General features: G+C 47.1%; 1 pseudogene; it reads left to right on the top strand.

Annotated features, from left to right (window-relative positions):
• Positions 1-419: 419 nt before the first annotated feature.
• LOC119842145 lies at positions 420-1,487 on the top strand (annotated as a pseudogene).
• Positions 1,488-18,571: the final 17,084 nt, after the last annotated feature.

Consider the following 18,571-nt stretch of genomic DNA (forward strand, 5'->3'; position numbering starts at 1 on the left):
TCTGCGCCTGAGGCTGGATAAAATCTGCGGGGAGCCGAGTGGAGATCGGGGGGGGGGGAGCCGCACAGAGGCCGGGGGGATCCCCCCAGGGACCCGGAGTTTCCCCCTTAGGGTAGGGACTGAGGTACCCGCTCCTGCCCTCCCCCATAGAATTCTGGGGAGCCCCTCCTGCCCTGCCCCCCTTAAGGACCTGGCATCCCCACCTCCCCCTCCAACATAGGGTTCTGTGGATCCCTCCCACAGCCCCAATTGCAAGAGGATATTTTCCTCTTAAGGACTCAAGGATTCCCTTCTGCACCACCCTTAGGACATGGGAGATTCCACCTTGCACCGACCCCTCATGCGTCTTCCCTAAGGACTCACTTGTTCCCTTGCTGCAACAACCCTCCATCTGCTTCCTGTAGAACCCTCTGCAGTAAATGGCACCCGTGGAGGAAGTCGTTTCGATTTCTGATACCACCAACTTCACCTTCCATCCTGTGTCCCGTTAACCAGGTTTTCACCCATCGCTTCCTGCCGCCGGGTACCTCATCATGTCCCTGCTGGGGCTGCTGGGGAATGGAGTGGGCCTGTGGAATATGTGTGCCAGATCCTGGAGGAGCAGCTGGAGCACCCTCAGTGTGCTGGTGTGCAACCTGGGGTGGCAGATCTACTCTATGTCATCACCTTGCCCTTGCTGGTGACCTACTATCTCCGGGGGGACATGTGACTCTTTGGAAAAGGCTGCTGCAGGTTGACGTGGACCCTCTTCCACCTCAATCTCTATGCCAGCATTGGCTTCCTGACCTGCATCAGCATCCACCACTACCTGGGCATCGTAGATGCTGAAGATGCTGGGTAGGTGCCAGACCCTGTGCCCCCCGCTTCTTCATCAGTGCATTGGTCTGGGCATGGGTCATCATCTAGGTGTCTCCTGATTTTGGCTTTAGCAAAACGGATAGCAATGGTACACGGTGTCATGATACAGCAGGACATGAGAACCTGGGCATCTAGCTGCGCTACGTCCCGGATGTAACTATGACTGGCTTTGTTGTCCCCTTCCTCATAATCATTGGCTGCTACTGCCATGTGGTGGTGGTCCTCTGGAGGAATAAAAATGTGGACACAAACCTCAAGAGAAGGAGCATCAAACTGGTGGTTTTACTGATGGTCCTGTTCTCTGTCTGTTTCCTCCCATATCAAGTCTTCAGGAATCTTAACTTGCTGTCCCAAAGCTGGCAACTCTAGGGTCCTGCACCCAGACTTCAAAAAACATCTATGTCTCCTATCAGGTGACCCAAGGCCTGGCCAGCTTCAACAGTGCCCTGAACCCCCTGCTGTACCTAATGACCAGTGAGGACTGTGTGTCACGTATGAGGACCATCAGTCAAAGGGCTGGCCAGTCTCTGGGGTCTCTCTGGGAGAGGAGAACCCAGCGCGAATCAGATCAGAAGAAAACGAGCATCATTCTCTGTGAAGAATTTGAAGAGGCATGTGATGAACTCTGAATTAGTTAAAAAAATAAGAGCATAGTCTGACTAGCTACATGGCAACTTACTTGTGTGTGGTGCTCCATTCCCTGCCCCTCCAGCTGTCTGTTTTGCCTTTTTAGGGTGCAAGCACATTGGGGCATGGACTGAGCCTCCCTCTTTGTTTGTGCAGCAGCTAGCCCAATGTGGGGGTTACTCAAAACTATTACTAAAAAAATGGGTACCAGCATTATAGGGCCTGGGCCAACCTGCCAAGCCCAGTTTTGTATACATATTCTGCTTATCCTGAAATATTTATCAGTTTCTCCCCAAAACAGTGGGTAAAACATTGTTAAAGTTCAACTTTTGTACTGGCCCATCAAGCTAACAACTCCCCCATGTGTTTATGAGGACAGGTACCCCTGCCGCAAGAGCAAGTGCCCTACATCCCACCACTCTACTCAGCCGATGTGCTTCATCCTGTGAGCAGGCAGGGATTTGAACTACCTTCTCTCCCTTCACCTAGGAAAGGGCATATTACTACTTACTTACCTACCTCAGAGGGGCGTCGTGAGGACTGATTGTGGCTTGTAAAGAGTTTTGAGGATGACAAGGTCTATAGGAGCTCTGAGCAGTACAGTTATATCTTTTATTAAGTAATACGACAGCTCCTGGGTTCGTTGGTGATGGCTATATGGTTGGCAGCATGCCGCAGGCTCAGTCACAGTAGGTTATGTATCTTACTGAGCATACATGCCTTAGGTCCTCTCCATCTCTCCTCCAAGACCGACAGCAAACTTGCCTTTTAAAGTTTTAGGAGGCTGGTGCTCTATTAGGATAATGACTGCAGAATTCTGAAGGATGCCTGGAATGATGCAGAAGCTGATTATAGTGGGGAATCCTACAGAGAATTTTTCACAACCTGTAGGCATGCAATTGCATTTTACAGTTACTCTTGTGCACCTAGACCTAAATTTTCTAAAAAGTAGGTGTGCAACTGCATGCCTAATTTGAGTGTGCATGTGATGTGACTACATTCAACGTCATAGTAAGTATACATGAAAACGATCCATTATGTGTGGAAGTGGTAATTTGCAATAGCAATTTTCACACTAGCACGTTCAATCATGGTACCTGCACACAGAAATTTTCTGGAAATTTTGGCCCTAAAATATTTGAAAATGTGGAAGAGATTAAAAAAATAATGTAGACATATAAATATGCATGCAAAATAAGCACACAGTTACATACCCAAACTGTGTACACAATCTTAATAACTGTGTGTTTGCAAATTAGTCACATATTTTGTTGGTACTGTCATATGCTTAAACTTGATGAAGATCTGTCCCAATATTGCATGAAATCGGTGAGCATTAAATGTTACATGCCGATGATGCTGATATTTAGGAAGAGAAGACTTAAGCCCACTGCAGTGAAATGCAAGCAGGAAAAGGCCAAAGAGCTGACAGCAAAGATCATATTTTCATTGTCTCCAAAGTGGATTGATTGTTATTGCTGGCAGCAGTTGTCCTCTGCATAGTGCAGAAGCTATAGCCACAAACTGGTATTTTACCTTCTTTTCCTCTCTGTCTTTTCCAGTTCAGATGGCTTGAATATTTCAGCAATTGTTAGAACATTAAATGACATTCAGCAGTAGGTTTTTGCAATTCTGAAGAGAGCTTTAAACAATAAGAATGATCCAGATTTGTGCAGCTGCCAAAGTGTGAGAAACTTTGCTATTTGGAAAAATGCCTGATATTTATCACATTCAGCTGCTGCAGGCTCCAGATCCTCCTTTGATATACACCAAAGAAACCATGGGTAGTTTATACTGAGTTAATATATCATGTTAAAGAGCAAATAAATACTTAACTCATCACTGGAAGCACAGTTTGGTTTCTTTAAAACTTACAAGAACACAAGCCAGATGGCCTGAGGGATAGAGTTGGAGGCCTGCCTTGCCATGACACAGGAGAAGTAACAGGTTTTGGCTGTGGGATTGGCATTGAATGCAGGAGCTGCTGCTTACCCAGCTCCCTGGCAAGATCAAGAGTGGCAAGACTCCAGCCATGGAGAGGGGGAGCAATGATACTCTTGCTGGTGGACGGACTAGAGGCACGATCCCACAAGATGCTTAGCACTCTGTCCCTAATCCAGCAAAGCATTTAGGCATGTGCTTTATTTTAAGATAAGTAGTCCCATTGAAGGCAAACGTCATATTAGACCATCCCAATTTGTGAACCTTGGATGACCTAATATGTCTTTTCCACCTCTAATGTCAGTGAAGTGGGAAGGCCCAGGGGATTGCTGCAGAGTCCTCAGAGGTGCATATCTTCATGGCATTACACTGTTTCCCTCTAATGCTGATTTCACAGAATAAGTACCCAACAGTGCCCTGGCCTGTGAAAGTTCTCAGTTGGCATAACTCTCCAGCACAGGTTTCAGATCCTAGATTCAAAGGCAATCCAGTTGGAAGGGATCCTCTGGGTCAACTTGTCCAACCACTTGTCAGCCAAACAGGTCCCAGTGCTACCCTTTCCATGCACATATTTCATCTCAGCTTGCAGCTGCATTTCAGAATAATGCTTGGTTTTTGTACATCTGAGTCACCCGCAACCGCACTCTTGCTTAAAAAAAATAATTATATTTTACTTCCACATCCCAGCTGTCTCCCTGCTTGCAGTTCTGCTTGATAATAGGTTGATTTTGCTTTGTACATTCTTGGTAGATGAATCGTGTTCTTCTGAGACAGGGAGAATTGCATAGGAAGTAACAGTGAAACTCAGCCTCCATCCCTTTGAAAAGCCTTTCGCGACACCACTGCACAACCTACCCTTTTCCAGTACAGCCCAGTGATAACTCCTCAGTCATTTTTAATGAATAATTAACTGACCTGAGTCCAAAGTCAGTTTATAGCACATTCTCCTCGGTTATGGAGACAAGAAACCCACTAGCTCTCTACTACTGCTTGTTATTGGGTAACTGGAAGAATGGCAAAGGTTTTTACATACGTATAATGCCTCTGTCGCTAGACCTGCATCATAAGCAAAAGTTTTAGTGAACTAAGCATCCAAACTTTCTCTTGTAGTTTGGCAGGCCGTGCTCATGAGATTTGCATAGTGTTAACGTATTGCTCTGAAACTGGATTATATTTGCAGGGCCATAAAGAGACTTCTATATCCCACGGATGAAATTCATTCCAGTGTGGATGATCCACACAGTCTCATGCACCACTTAAGTACACGTAAGCCCCATGTTAAGAACTTGAGGCCTCTCAGGGTATGTCTACACTGCAACAAAAGACCCTGAGCAGTGAGTCTCAGAGCCTAGGTCAATTTACTCAGGCTCTGGCACTCAGGCTGTGGGGCTAAAAATAGCTGTTTAGACAGTCCCACTTGGGCTGGAACCCGGGGTCTGAAACCCTGCAAGGGGGGAGAGTCTCAGAGTCCAGGCAGTGCCTGAACGTCTACACTGCTATCTTTAGCTATGCAGCTTGAGCCCCATGAGCCCGAGTCAATTGATCTGGGATCTGAGATTTGGAGCTGTGGGTTTTTCTTTGCAGTGTAGACATACCCAAAGACCCCTGTATACTTCAATGGCTTTTGGATCAAATCCTTAAAAAGAGTTTAAGTGATGCATTGGGCATAATGCAGGCCTTGATCATGGGTGAATTTCACTCCAAAGTGTGTGATTTTGGAGCTGCTTGTGTATATTCATGCAATGGAAATTCACCACTGTGCAGAAGGCCCACACAGGCCTATGGACATAAGCGCTGCACAGGAACAATTTCATCCTAGGCGCAAAATGCATTCTCACTAGCCACTGTATATTTAAAGCCCATACAAACAATGGAGAGCAAAATAAAACAGAAGTAATAGAAAAAGAATCTGAGAATAAAATGAGGATTTTGTAAGAAACCAGCAAAAATTCAAGAAATTCAAAACAACTGCATTTGCTGAGAACCGACTCCTACTGTTTCAACCCTTTTAAAGAGGATTAAGGCTATTAGTGTGTCAGGTTTAACACTGCATTTCTTGACTTTTATCACTTTGTGCGATTCTTGAGTTAATCCTCAGTGAGTTTGTTTCCTCTGAACTGCATAAGAAAGTCCCCTCCGTGCATATAGCCAAACACTCTCAATTGACTATACACATGCCTTTGTTGCTAACGTTCATTGCTGAGTAAATAAGCAGTAAAACCTATTGTAAAGCCTGCACCCCTTTCTCCAGAACTTATTATAAAGTGAAAAGGCAAAAGTGCAGGATAATTCTTTGTAAGTGCAATAGTTGTTGCCTTGTTTGCTCTTTCCTGAATAGCTCAAAAGCCATTGCAGTTAATCTTTAATATGTGTTGTGTCTTCCATGCAATCCTCATCCCCAGAATGCCCTAAAGATCTAGGGCCAGTTTCTTTAGGCAGGTTGCAACAGAAGGGGTCAGCTCCCTGATTTCCTACCTAGCCCTGAGTGCAGGTTAGAATGGGCTTTGACTTCAGTGGTGTTTGGATAGGGCCCTAAATTCAGAATGAATCCACTTTGACCCAAGTCCCTTCCTTTCTGCTGAAGGTGCCTTTTAATTCTTGGTTTCCCTTTATGTAACCTCACCATTTGGCATGATGTGAAATTGCTTTGCGGGGAGCAACTAAGGGTCTGCTGTGCAGAAGTGCTGAGAACCCACAAGTTCAGTGAAAGCTAATGGGAGTGAGGGACACTCAGACTTTCTGGAAATCAGGCACTGATTGTGGATTTTGATTGATTTGTCTATGAAGGGGTTTTAATCCACAGTGAGTTGACGTGCATTAGTTAACGCACAACATGCCAGCCGTTCTAATGGCATACACACAGGACAGCTGTGCACTCTTTCAATTCACATTGTTGTGTATAAAGGCTGAGATCCTGTGATCATTGCAGAGTGTACTCTGGGATGTCTCTCGCTGCCCATTGTGGGGTGCTTAGTGGAGCCAGAGAGAAGCCTATGGAATTCTGGGACACGGGGTCAAATTCCAAAAAACCCCATGATTTCACTGTCTCTGTCCTATGCTTCCTCTCTTTCTGGGTAGGCTAGTGCCATTTTCAAATTGCTGTCAGCCACTGTGGACCCAACAATGCTCCGTGCCACTGTGCTGGCAACTTCGCATACGCAGAGGCTGTTTGAGCTGTATTTCCGCTCTTGAAGCCAGGTGGCTTCAGGTTTGGACTTCACCAGCCACACCACCGAGCCGATGATGTGGCTGCAGGAGTAGTTCCTCCAGCAGCTGTGGTGGTAGTGGAGGAAGGAGGGCTAGGAAGAAGAGGATGACACTGAGGAGGAACTGCTACGAGAGGAGCTATTCATGGAGCAGCTTCACACAGGGCTGGTCTACACTGAAAAGTTACACTGGCATAGCTACAACTCCCCTGGGTGTGAAAAATCCACACCCCCGAGAGATGTAGTTAAGCTGACCTAGCCCCCGCTGGAGACAGGGCTAGGGCGATGGAAGAATTCTTACTGCTTCTCAGGGAAGTGGATTAACTTTCCTTCCGATTGCTGTAGTAAAGTGTCTACACTGAAGCGCTGCAGCTGTAGTGTTTTAAGTTACATAGCCACTGTGCAGCACTGTTTCTGGACTCGGGAAACCGGCATCAATTAGCATGAAAGCATTATTCTCCAGACCTGGGATGACCTCCAGTGGCAAGAGAATTTCAAGATGACAAAGGTGAGCTTTTTTGAGACTTGTGCTGAACTCACCCCAGAGATTCAGTGGCAGTTTACCAACATCTGGTGCCCCAAATCTGTTGAGAAGCACTCGCCATTTCCATCGGAAAGTTGGCCACTCCCAAAGGTTACCAATCCATAGCCAATCAGATTGGTATAGGGAGTTTGACTTTGTTGGTCATGCAGAGGTGTGCCACCATGCATAAGGTATTGTTGCCTCAGATTATAAAGCCTGGTAACAATCAGGAGATTACTGATGGCTTTGCATGCATGAGGTTCCCAAACGGTATTGGGGCAATTGATGGGACCTATGTGCCTATCATTTGCCTCCTGCACCAGGGCTCAGGATTTATAACTAGAAAAGGGGTATTTCTCAATGATGCTCAAAGGGCTGTTTGACCATCATGGCAGGTTTACAAACATAAATGCAGGGTAGTCTGGGAAGGTCCACGATGCTAGGGTCTGTTGGAACTCAGCTCTGTGTAACATAATGAATAAAGAAGAGTTTGCCCCCCAAGATCACTATGGACTTTAATGGTGTGGCAATTGCATTGATTAGCCCAGGAGAACCTCTGCTTGTCTGGTTAATGAAGCCAGTCACAGGCCACTCGGACAGAAGGGAGGAACTGTTTAACTATCACTTCTGTAGTTGCAGAATGACAGTGTAGTGTGCGCTCGGCCGTCTGAAAGGAAGGTGGTGCTGCTTTTGGAACAGATTAGAGCAGGGGTGGGCAAACTTTTTGGCTCAAGGGCCACATTGGGGTTGCGCAACTGTATGGAGGGCCGGGAATGGAAGGCTGTGCCTCCCCAAACAGCCTGGCCCCTGCCCCCTATCTGCCCCCTCTCACTTCCCGCCCCCTGACTGCCCCCCTCAGAACACCCGACCCATCCAACTCCCCCTACTCCTTGTCCACTGACCACCCCTCCCGGGACCCCCTGCCCCTAACCGCCCACTGGCACCCCACCCCCATCCAACCCCCCCTGCTCCCTGTCCCCTGACTGCCTCCCCCGCCCCCTATCCACACCCTCACCCCCGACAGACCCCCCAGGACTCCCACAGCTATCCAACCCCCCCCGTTCCCTGACCACCCCGCCCAGAACCTCCGCCCCATCCAACCCCCCCTGCTCCTTGTCCCCTGACCGCCCCCAAACCTCCACCCCATCCAACCGTCCCCTGATCCCTGTCCCCTGACTGTCCCCCAGAACCTTCTGCCCCTTATCCAACCCCCCCACTTCCTGCCCCCTTACCATGCCGCTCAGAGTGGCAGGAGCTCACAGCCTGCCACATGGCCGGAGCCAGCCACACTGCCTGCATGGCTAAGGTAGCCCTGGCCCTCCAACCCTGCCAGTGACGCATGGTGGGGAGGAAGGCTCTAAAAGGAGGAAGCTGCAATCAGTGTGGGGGAAGTCCTGAGAGGGAGCGGCTCCTGAAGCAGCAGGAGAAACTCCTATGCATCAGACCCCTCAGCTCCGCAAAGAGTCCAGCGAACCCCAAGAGCAAGCCCGGCAGGGAGAGACTGATTTGGCTACCCAGGCACCCCTGCAGGAAAGTGATGCCACTGACCTTTTATCTTTTGGCTGACCCTAGGTGGGGCTTATTCTCTGCTGAGTTTGAACTTTTGCTTTTCCCCATGCGTAAACGAAGTAAGAAGGCACCCAGAGACCAGGCCCATGGCAAGGACTAAGAGGCGGGAGCCTGGACAGGGCTGTCCCTGTGGTGGCAACTGAGCATGGCAAGGGGCCCTGCCCCTGCTAGAGAGGCACCCCGGAAAGACTCTTTTACAAGTATCCAAGCTTCTTTCCACAAACCCAGTGTCTCAATGAAGCGCGACATTTTGCCCCGTTGAATGTTGCGGTTATTCAGGAATGCTGTGGGGGGCAGCAGTCTAGTCAGGGAAAAACAAAATTTACCCATTTCTCATTCGGGGAACATGGAGGTTAGTTTAGATTAGTTTCCCCACTTCTTTTATTACCACTTCACCACTGGCAGGAGGGGAGGCAAGATGGGGTAGAGACTGCGGACGTCATTTTGAGTTAGCAAACAGGATTGGTGGGGATGGGGGCATTCACTGGGCAGGACAGAGGCGGGGAGGGGAAAGGAAAATAGGTAGCTGGGAATGTGCCCTGAGTGACACGGGCTGGTAAACAGACAATGGTCAGGGCTTGAGCAGGAGACAGAAGCCAGTTGCCTGGCCAGAGCAGACACCATTTTGAAAACGGACAGTATGGGCCACGGAAGGAAGGCAGGGCTGGAGACTCACACAGGCTAATAGTTCACATCCCCCCCCAGAATGGCTATGGGGCACCCGGAACAGAAGCTAGTATAATAATAAATTGTACAGAGAGATGCTTACATGTCCAGCTTCCCTCCACAGGATTTGCCTCCTCAGTCCTGGCCTGGGTTTCTGGCTGGGAATCGGGCTTGCTTCCTACATGGCTGGAATTGGGGTCCTGAGTCCCAAAGAGATCCTGGCTTTCTGGGGAAAGCTCTTCACTGGCCTCGTTGTGTTCTGCCACTGATCACTCATGTGGGAGGGATGGGTGTCGGTAACAATGTCATTAATCAAAATCCTATCCAGCTCCTCCAAAAATGGACAGATTATAGGTGCATGACTGGACGGTTTCCTGGCATCCCTGGTTTTAATGTAAGTCCTTCTGAGCTGTCTGCTCTTTATCTGGAACTGGGCGACATTGCGGTTCTAGCCCCTCGCACGCAGACAGCTGCTTATCAACGCCCACAAAAAGATCTTTAGTGCGATGCCTGGCCCCAAGAGCTTGCTGCACTGATGCTTCTCTGCAGATGGTGAGGAGATCTGGGGTCTCTGAATGGCTCCAGGCAGCTGCTCAAGACATGTTGTAAGGCTTCTGGAGTAATATCGCAGCAGTGCTGATATATTCTAACCGAAGAGCAAATGGGCAAACTCTGACCCCATGCCAGTTTTTAAATGGGGGAGGGGACATCTGGTCAACTTGATCCTAGAGCAGTGGCGGGAACACAGGTTGACAAGTCAGTAACAGACACCTGCAAACCAGTATAGGATAGCATTGGGAGAACAGCCAAGGTAACGCAGCAGCATTGCATGCACACAAACTCAATACAGCACACTAACTCAATTTGCAGCAAACTTAGTACACTTTGAAAGTGGACTCCAGCGTTCACAGTAAATGTGGAGTTACTGTGCTCTAATGAATTGTGTCATGTGTACACAGGCATCTTCATATGGGACTATCGCGAATTAATGTGGATTATCCCCCCTGTACAGATGCAGATCTAGTTAATAAGAATACAGCAGGCACATGGACTGCTGCTTAGCTCACGTCTATGCTTTCAAAAATCAACCCTTTCATTGCTGCATTATCCAGTGTAGGTGGTGAGTATTTTCTCACTCGTTCCCGTTAGATCCAAATTGTTTTCTTCTGAGGTTTGGTGTTGGTGGCCGGCAGGCTGAAATACTTGACCTGCAGCATTACTTTCCTTTCAGATCAGGAGAATATGGGGCCATTTTGCCTCTCTTCTTGTCCTTATATGAATTGACAGGTGTGTGACAATCCAGTAAATCCACCCCTACCCCATCACCAGCTTGGCACAAAGATTCTTTCCTGGGTATCTGCTGGTGAATCTTGCCTACATGCTCAGGGTTCAGCTGATCGCCATATTTGGGGTCGGGAAGGAATTTTCCTCCAAGTCAGATTGGAAGAAGCCTGGGAGTTTTTCACCTTCCTCTGTAGCATGGGGCACAGGTCACTTGAGGGAGGATTCTCTGCATCTTGAAGTCTTTAAACCATGATTTGAGGACTTCAATAGCTCAGACATAGGTGAGAGGTTTTTCACAGGAGTGGGTGGGTGAGATTCTGTGGCCTGCATTGTGCAGGAGGTCAGACTAGATGATCAGAATGGTCCCTTCTGACCTTAATATCTATGAATCTATGAGCCCTAAATTACACATGAAGGGACCAAACCATGTTTCAGTGAAGTCAACGAGAGTTTTATTGAAAGCAAGAACAGGCCTGGAATATTGTGGCATTACTTTCCTGGCTCATTTAAATAAACATCTCTCAATCAACGATTTGTTGCAAGTGTAATTAAAACTCATTGCATCTGATCAGAAATTCTAAACTGACAGGCTAATAAAGCCAGCCCTACAAAATGAATGTGGATTAATGTGGATGCACACAGACGCATGCACTCATACGCACAATTTGTTCTCCTTGAAATGAAAACTGGCTTTAAAAGAAAGCACCCCCCCCCAAAACCCCAACGTTTTGGTTGGCATGCAAAACAACCTACAAGAATCAACTATCACTAATTCCAGAATATTAGCAACAGGCTAAATACACACAACTCAAACAAATTCTGTGTTTTTTTTGTACAAACAGCACAAATTTATAAAAACAGACAGCAGGGTGGCTATGGAAACACAAAGTCCTTTAAAGCATGACAGGTTTAGATGTCAAAACAAGGCACTGTGATTACCACAGAGGGTCAAAAAATGCAAACACTGAAAGAAAGGGTGGAACTGTGAATGCAGCATGAACTACCGAGACTCCTCGCCTTTCAACTGAACTATCGCCAAAGTGCATTTAATAGTTGTTAGCTACATAGATGGGAGTCTCTTGAACAGTGTGAGTAGAAAAGATCTGGACTCAAAAGGCAGACAGAGTCCATGGCTTGGAACACATGGTCTTTGGCTGAAATCTAATGCTGACAAAGTTCCCCACCCCACTTCAGAAAGTTTGGCTACAAAATGTGTCCAGTAAATCCTCATTCGTTAAACAAAAGCGGGCTGGCTGCCCTGGACTGTACTAGCTGGCCTTATAAATATCTCCATACCAGTGACTTCCAGTGCTCTGGGAGAGAGTTGGATGTGGTTTTTAAACAAGTGCTCGTGCTGATGGAGACATTCCTGCAGGACTTAAATGGTACTAAGGGTCAAAATATCCCATCTAGCCAAAGTTTCCCTGTGTGAGTGTAATGGTAGATAGACTCCTTTACATGGTAAGGTAGTGTCTTCTACTTCAGTCAGTCACCCACTGTAGAGAGTTGTCATTTAGATAAGAGGAGGCCCAAATTCTGACTAAGATAGAAGAAGACAGAGTCAAGGGAAGATCCATGTGGTAAAGGAAGATGACTACAAGTAGAAAATTACATGATTCACCTATTGTTACTGACTATTAACTACCATCATGTGATATGTGAGCTGTGGTCCATATTGTGGTGGTGACGAGGGATCTAAAAATCACCCACATGTTCTGACGTAAAAGCAGATGAACACAATATGAGGATGGCACCACGCAGATACAGTCTGGGGTGAAGAGACGGCTGAGATAGGAAATGAGGCTGTTCTGAGGGAGAGGAATTATTCCGTGGCTTGGAGATTGTGAGAGCAGGAGCACAAGCCAGAAAGGGAAGCTTCAAGCTGATTATCAGGCAACAATTCTGAGTGGTGAGGTCAGTGTGGCAGCTGCAGAACCCTCTCATGTGATGGGAAGTTATAGAGCCTCCATCACTAAAGGTGTCAGGGGAGATCTGGATATGACCCCAGAGCACTCAGCCTTTGGCCCAACCCTAGGACATTTTTATGTGGAGGTATAAGGGCCAAAAGCAGTTTAAAAGCTGCACACTGGGATGAGAGTAGAGGAGATGCCACGCAGAGGAGCTCCACACGGGGCCTTCTCCGCTCGCCATGTCCATGACAATGGGTTGGCCAGTGGTTCTGCACACAGCTGGGCTGCACCCTGCTGACCAGATGCCCTGGACTTTGCCATCAGTTTGGGGATTGAGGAGTCCTGTTCTGCTAGGTTTACCACAAGATTTACCACAAGCAAAGCCCTTGGTCCTCGGGCTTTGTCTGAGGAATTACTGTTCGGTCGCTTGTGCAGGCAGAGGAATTAGATCACCCAAGTGTGGCCCCCCAACCCCTGCAAAAAAAAAAAAAAAGGCCAGATTTGAAAGGAACAGATGAATCTCCAAAAACTCCTGGGTACCCACAAAGAGCTGTGTTCACTGACACAATGGCTGTGTGTGTAGTTTTGCAAAAGCATCTGTTGCACCCACTGGTCTGGAAAGCCTGGAGAGTAAACCCTTGTTCAGGGGTGGCAAGTTATACGGGCCCTTGGTGCCCGTGCTCCAGGAATATTCAGGGTCAGGGGCTCAGCTCCACCAATGTTCAGGTCCGGATTTCTCCCCCAGCCCTGTCTGCTGCCTCCGTGTGCCTCCCCCGGAGCATCCCCTGATCCCGCCTGCCACCCCGGGTGATTTAAAAGGGCCCAGGGCCCCCGGCCATCACTGCTGCTGCTGGCAGCACAGAGGGGCTAAGGCGGCTTCCTGCCCACCCTCGCTTCGCGCCACTCCCGTAAGCGGCCGGCACGTCCCTGCGGCTGCAGGATGTCTCTCTCTTCTCACGCTGCCCTTGCCCCAAGTGCCGACTCCACAGCTCCCATTGTCAAGGAACTGTGGCCAATAGGAGCTGCGGGGGTGGTGCCTGTGGGCAGCAGCATGGAGAGACCCCTGGGGCCCCCCAACCTAGGAGCCACTGCCACATGGGTGTGCAGGTCGCTTTTGGGAGCCACCTGAGGTAAGCACTGCACCCCTCACCCTCTCCTGCATCCCAACGTTCTGCCCCAGCCCAGAGCCCACACCCAGACTCCCTCCCAGAGCCCTCACCCCTCCTGCACCCAAACTCCCTCCCAGAGCCTGCACCCTCTCCTGCACCCCAACCCCTGACCAGCCCAGAGCCCGCATCCAGCACCCAAACTCCCTCCTAGAGCCCACACCTTTCCCGCGCCCAAACTCTCTCCCAGAGCCTTACGCAGATTGGGGGAGGGTGGGACTTGGACCCGTTCTGGGCAACACCAAAAATTATACAAACCTGCCACCCCTGCCCTTGTTGGTGTAAAGGTGCAGAGGCCGTCTCTCTATAGAGTAAACCAACACCTGGAGAAATGAAGACTAGTGAGTGTATTGTTAATGCTGCATCCAGCTAACTCTTCACCTGGAGTTGTCCAGGTGCCCATTTCTCAGATTCTGGGAAAGAAGGAGGCAGTTGAGCAATATCCTCTCTTATGTTATTCTCTGGTCTCCCTTCCAAACTTCGCAAGGTGCTTTGACATTCTGAGGCTAAGTGTCATTGACATGCACATACCAGTAATCTTATCACAATGGTGTCAGACCCTGGCAGGCAGAACATGGGGCCAAGGTGCTGGGATTCCTGCAGATGTCAGCTCACAGCTATACAAGACTCAAGAGAGTTTGGTTTTATGTTGTGTCTTTCCTAACATGCCATTTGAGAGATCGCATTAAAAAACATGATTAGTATATGATCCACTCCAGTCAGTAATTAAAGATCACAACATCCTGTAATTTAAATTAGAGGGGCATTTATTTTTTCATCACTATTATTTCATCCTTCAAAGTACCTCTGACACATGTACATGGCAGGATAGAGCCAACAGGCCGTTACCTTATTTATAAAAATGTAGGCCAGTTTGTTATAAAATATTTGGTGCATAAGCAATTACAACAATTTGCATGGGCAAATGTAGTTAATATACATGGAGAGTGGGCAGCATAGGTGAATATTTTAGGTCTAAAGTTTTTGAAAATCTGTCTCTTTATGCGATGCCAAATGCCTAGGCATCTAGGAACCCAACGGTTTGCTAAAAAAACCAAACAGCCAATCATTTAAGGCAAGTCAAATCTCATTTAACTCAGATCCAGGACACCCCCTCCCCACCCATTGTGCTTTTATTATTATTCGCATCTATAAGTCATAGAGCTGTAAATACGTGATAGCGTACAATGGAGTGTGTAGGAGTGAGTGAGTGAGGAGGCCCGTAACTGAACTCACGGAGATAATACAAACAGCAAGGCAGCTCTCAGTTAGCTCAAATGGGAGAGATTTATGTTGTGTAAGCAAAGGAACCAGGTTGTAATGTGTGAGATTTACACTGTAATTATGCCTGTTGTTTGCAAACATGGATTCATTACAAGGTCCTAATCCCAAGAGCACAAACTTTTCATTATAATACAGAGCAAAGGAAGAATGGGGCATAACCCACAGAGCTAGGATGCTCCCTGGAATAGATGGGGCTTGAGGAGTTTATGGAAGGAGGCTTCCAAGCTAACCAATAGCTGAAAATGAAATGAGTTCTTTGAGGACCCATTAAGAACAAAACCACCTCACGCTGTCTGCTGAAAGCTGCTGGACTCTCACTCTGGTGGATCTTCAAAGGGAGCAATGTTGCACAGACTGTGTCCCAAATGGCCAGATATTGGGAGCTGACAGCAAAAACACATCAGGGAATCTGAATTGTTACAGCGGGCATGTTATTTATGACATGGGAAATGAAATACCAAGGTCAGGTTTTCCAAGGTGGTTGCAAAGAAGTGCATGTCTCCATTCATACTGCAAGAAAACTGCATACCCACTGTGGGTAATGCATGCGCCAAAGAATGCAAGTACCCATTTCTCATGCACAAAGGAATCTACAGATGCAGTGTCTGGGTGTTAGGCTCTCCTTCTGTGTAAGACTTTGGGCCTGTTCCTATAAATGTCTCGATTCATTCTTTTTTCAAAGCAGATGCGCTAGCATGGAAAATACAGGAACGACAAATAATTCCTGATACTTTTGAGCAGGTTTCCATGCAAAATTCTTTACTAGCTTTTCTGAAGCCAGTGAGAAAAGTGTGCCTTGCACCCCTACCCAGGAAATGGCTGGGTCATTTCCAGCACTAGAAAGGGAATTTCGTGTGAAACAACGCAGGCCAGAGACCTCCTTGTTGTTCATTTTCTGCTCTTGATACAATGTGGAATTCTTTGGGTGGGTATTGGCAGAGATCAAACCCTAATTGTGAAGCTTGGGCAGAAGACTACATGTGATGCAAGGAGTGCAATGCTGAAAAGCTGTAGCACGCACTAGGCACAGCTTCCTCTCACTATAGCACTGTTGTGGAGCCAGGAGCTGGATGCAGATTAATGCTGCCACTGCCGAGCTTCCGATGTATCCGCTATGCAGCTGTGTGCTGCCATCAGTGGAATGTTGGCACGTGCCTGGTAAATCCAACACCACGGCAGCTGCATTCTTTCAGGTCGAACAGCCAGCAGCAGCTGCATTCCCCCTAGCTATACCTGCACCTTCAGCAGATCAGATGCCTTCTGCTTGGATGTACATGGAATGATAAGCACCATAGCAGATGTGTTCAGCCTGGACATATTGATGTCTGTCGCCTCATTGAGGGCCCTGCTCCTGCACCACTGAAGTCAGGAGGGCCCAGATCCTCGAAGATATTTAGGGGCCTTGCTCCCATTGATTTCAAATACCTCAAGGATCTGGGTCAAAGAGCTTTGCCACTGATTTCAGTTAGCACAGATTGGGTCCTTATAGCAAGTTTGTTGTTGGTGTTAAAAAGAATTAGGCAAACTTACTTTAATAAATAACTGATGAGCATGATTAAGAGACCCAACCGGCAATATCTCTCTACTGGTGTAATTGCATCAAGCAAAATGTGTGCGCAAGTGTAATGCTTCTGCAAACAGACTAGATAAGAAGAGGGGACAGACCCACTACAAATTAGCACAACAGGTGCATCCTACTGGGATGTTCCTGGAACATTCACCTGCAAAGTTGGTGCCTTCAGCTTTTGTGTAGTGGGGCCAAGAGCATTCATAAGCACAGCAGCATGTTTCCCCGAATATACCTGAAGTATCAAATACCTATTCATCTTTTGGAAATTCCTGGGTTAGTACATCATTACTCACACAAAGCAGGAATGTCAATTACATCACTACGGATTATTATAATAACGCGATGCCGTAGGAGTAAAAAAACCACAGGGCAGATAAATTCAAAAGTATCATGCAGAATAGAGTCACTGGGATCCACAGCATCAGGCATTAAGTAAAGGAAAATGTTTTAGTGGGCAAAATTATTTCTTGTGGGGAAACCTATGTTTAAAGCAGCTAGAATAGGTGGTGGGGAAGCTCAAACCATAGGTAGCAAGTATGTATTCCATTGTTATAACATTAATTGTAGGAGCCAAGTATCGTGGTATTTCGATACCTCAGCGGTGCATTATTACCACAGACATGCCTTAATTTAATGATTAGTAATCAAGCATCATCACTTTTACCTCTTCACAGCATCCTTCCTCTTGAAGAACCCAGACTAACTTTACAGATTGTACACAACCCAAAATGCAGCCAACTCTGGGGTGGCTTGTGAAATCAGGAGATATTCTTTTTTGGTCCCTGTCATATGACATGGGTGAGAGTTACAAAAGTTTAATACCCTAGTCACATGGCAGGCATCAGCCTTCACTGTCTCCAGCGGCTAGTGTTACAGAGTTTGGAAATTAATGGGGGAGGGGGCAAGGCAAACTACACACCAACACAAAACAACAGGTTTTTAAAAAGTGCCCTATGGAATAATTAATGTTCAAGTGGCATAGACAGAACCTCAACTCATCCATCCAAGAGACTCACACATTGTAACCTGAGCATTTTACTTACAGCTAAATGTAAAACAGTTTTTACACCCTCCCCACTCCACACCAAAATAAAGCCTTTTCACAGGTTTCTGAGCAGGTTACACACGTCCGAACACTCCCTGAAGTACACACAAGGCTTCCTGACGAATGCATCTAATTCCAGGAAAGTACGTTTGCTTAATTCTTGGCAGCACCAACAAATGGGTTGAATCACTGACAACACCAACATCAAGGGTGAAGTCCTGGCAAGGCAATCCTACCCACTGTATGGTCAGGGCAGTGTCCTGAGATTGCAGGTTTGATAGGACTTTAATAGTGAACATATGGTTGTTTACTGATGAGCATGAATCATGGAGTCAACAGGATAATATGGAAAAATGTCCTCCTACTGGTAAAATGTGGTATTGCATTAAGCAAAGTTTGCAGTGACAGTACACTTTTGCTCAAATTTACTAGCTAAGAAAAGGGGTAAGGTCAGACCAATGAGAAATAGTATAGACAGGGCAGGCACTGTACAAAGTGAAAGCAGAAATTATACTGGAGGCATTAAAATCTAATTTATTTAGCACACGCCTTTTAGAATATGAGTGAAGATCAAGAAGATTCAGTCCTTCTATGAAACCAACGAGGAGTCCGGTGGCACCTTAAAGACGAACAGATTTATTTGGGCATAAACTTTCGTGGGTAAAAAAACACTTCTTCAGATGCATGGAGTGAAAATTACAGATACAAGCATAAATATACTGGCACATGAAGAGAAGGGAGTTACCTTACAAGGGGAGAACCAGTGATGACAATTCAGTCAGGGTGGATGTGGTCCACTCCCAGTAATTGATGAGGAGGTGTCAATACCAAGAGGGAAAATTGCTTTTATAGTGAGCCAGCCACTCCCAGTCCCTGTTCAAGACCAAATTAATGGTATTAAGTTTGCAAATGAATTGTAGCT

Source organism: Dermochelys coriacea, chromosome 13 (assembly GCF_009764565.3).
Source record: "Dermochelys coriacea isolate rDerCor1 chromosome 13, rDerCor1.pri.v4, whole genome shotgun sequence".
Lineage (NCBI taxonomy): Eukaryota > Metazoa > Chordata > Testudines > Dermochelyidae > Dermochelys > Dermochelys coriacea.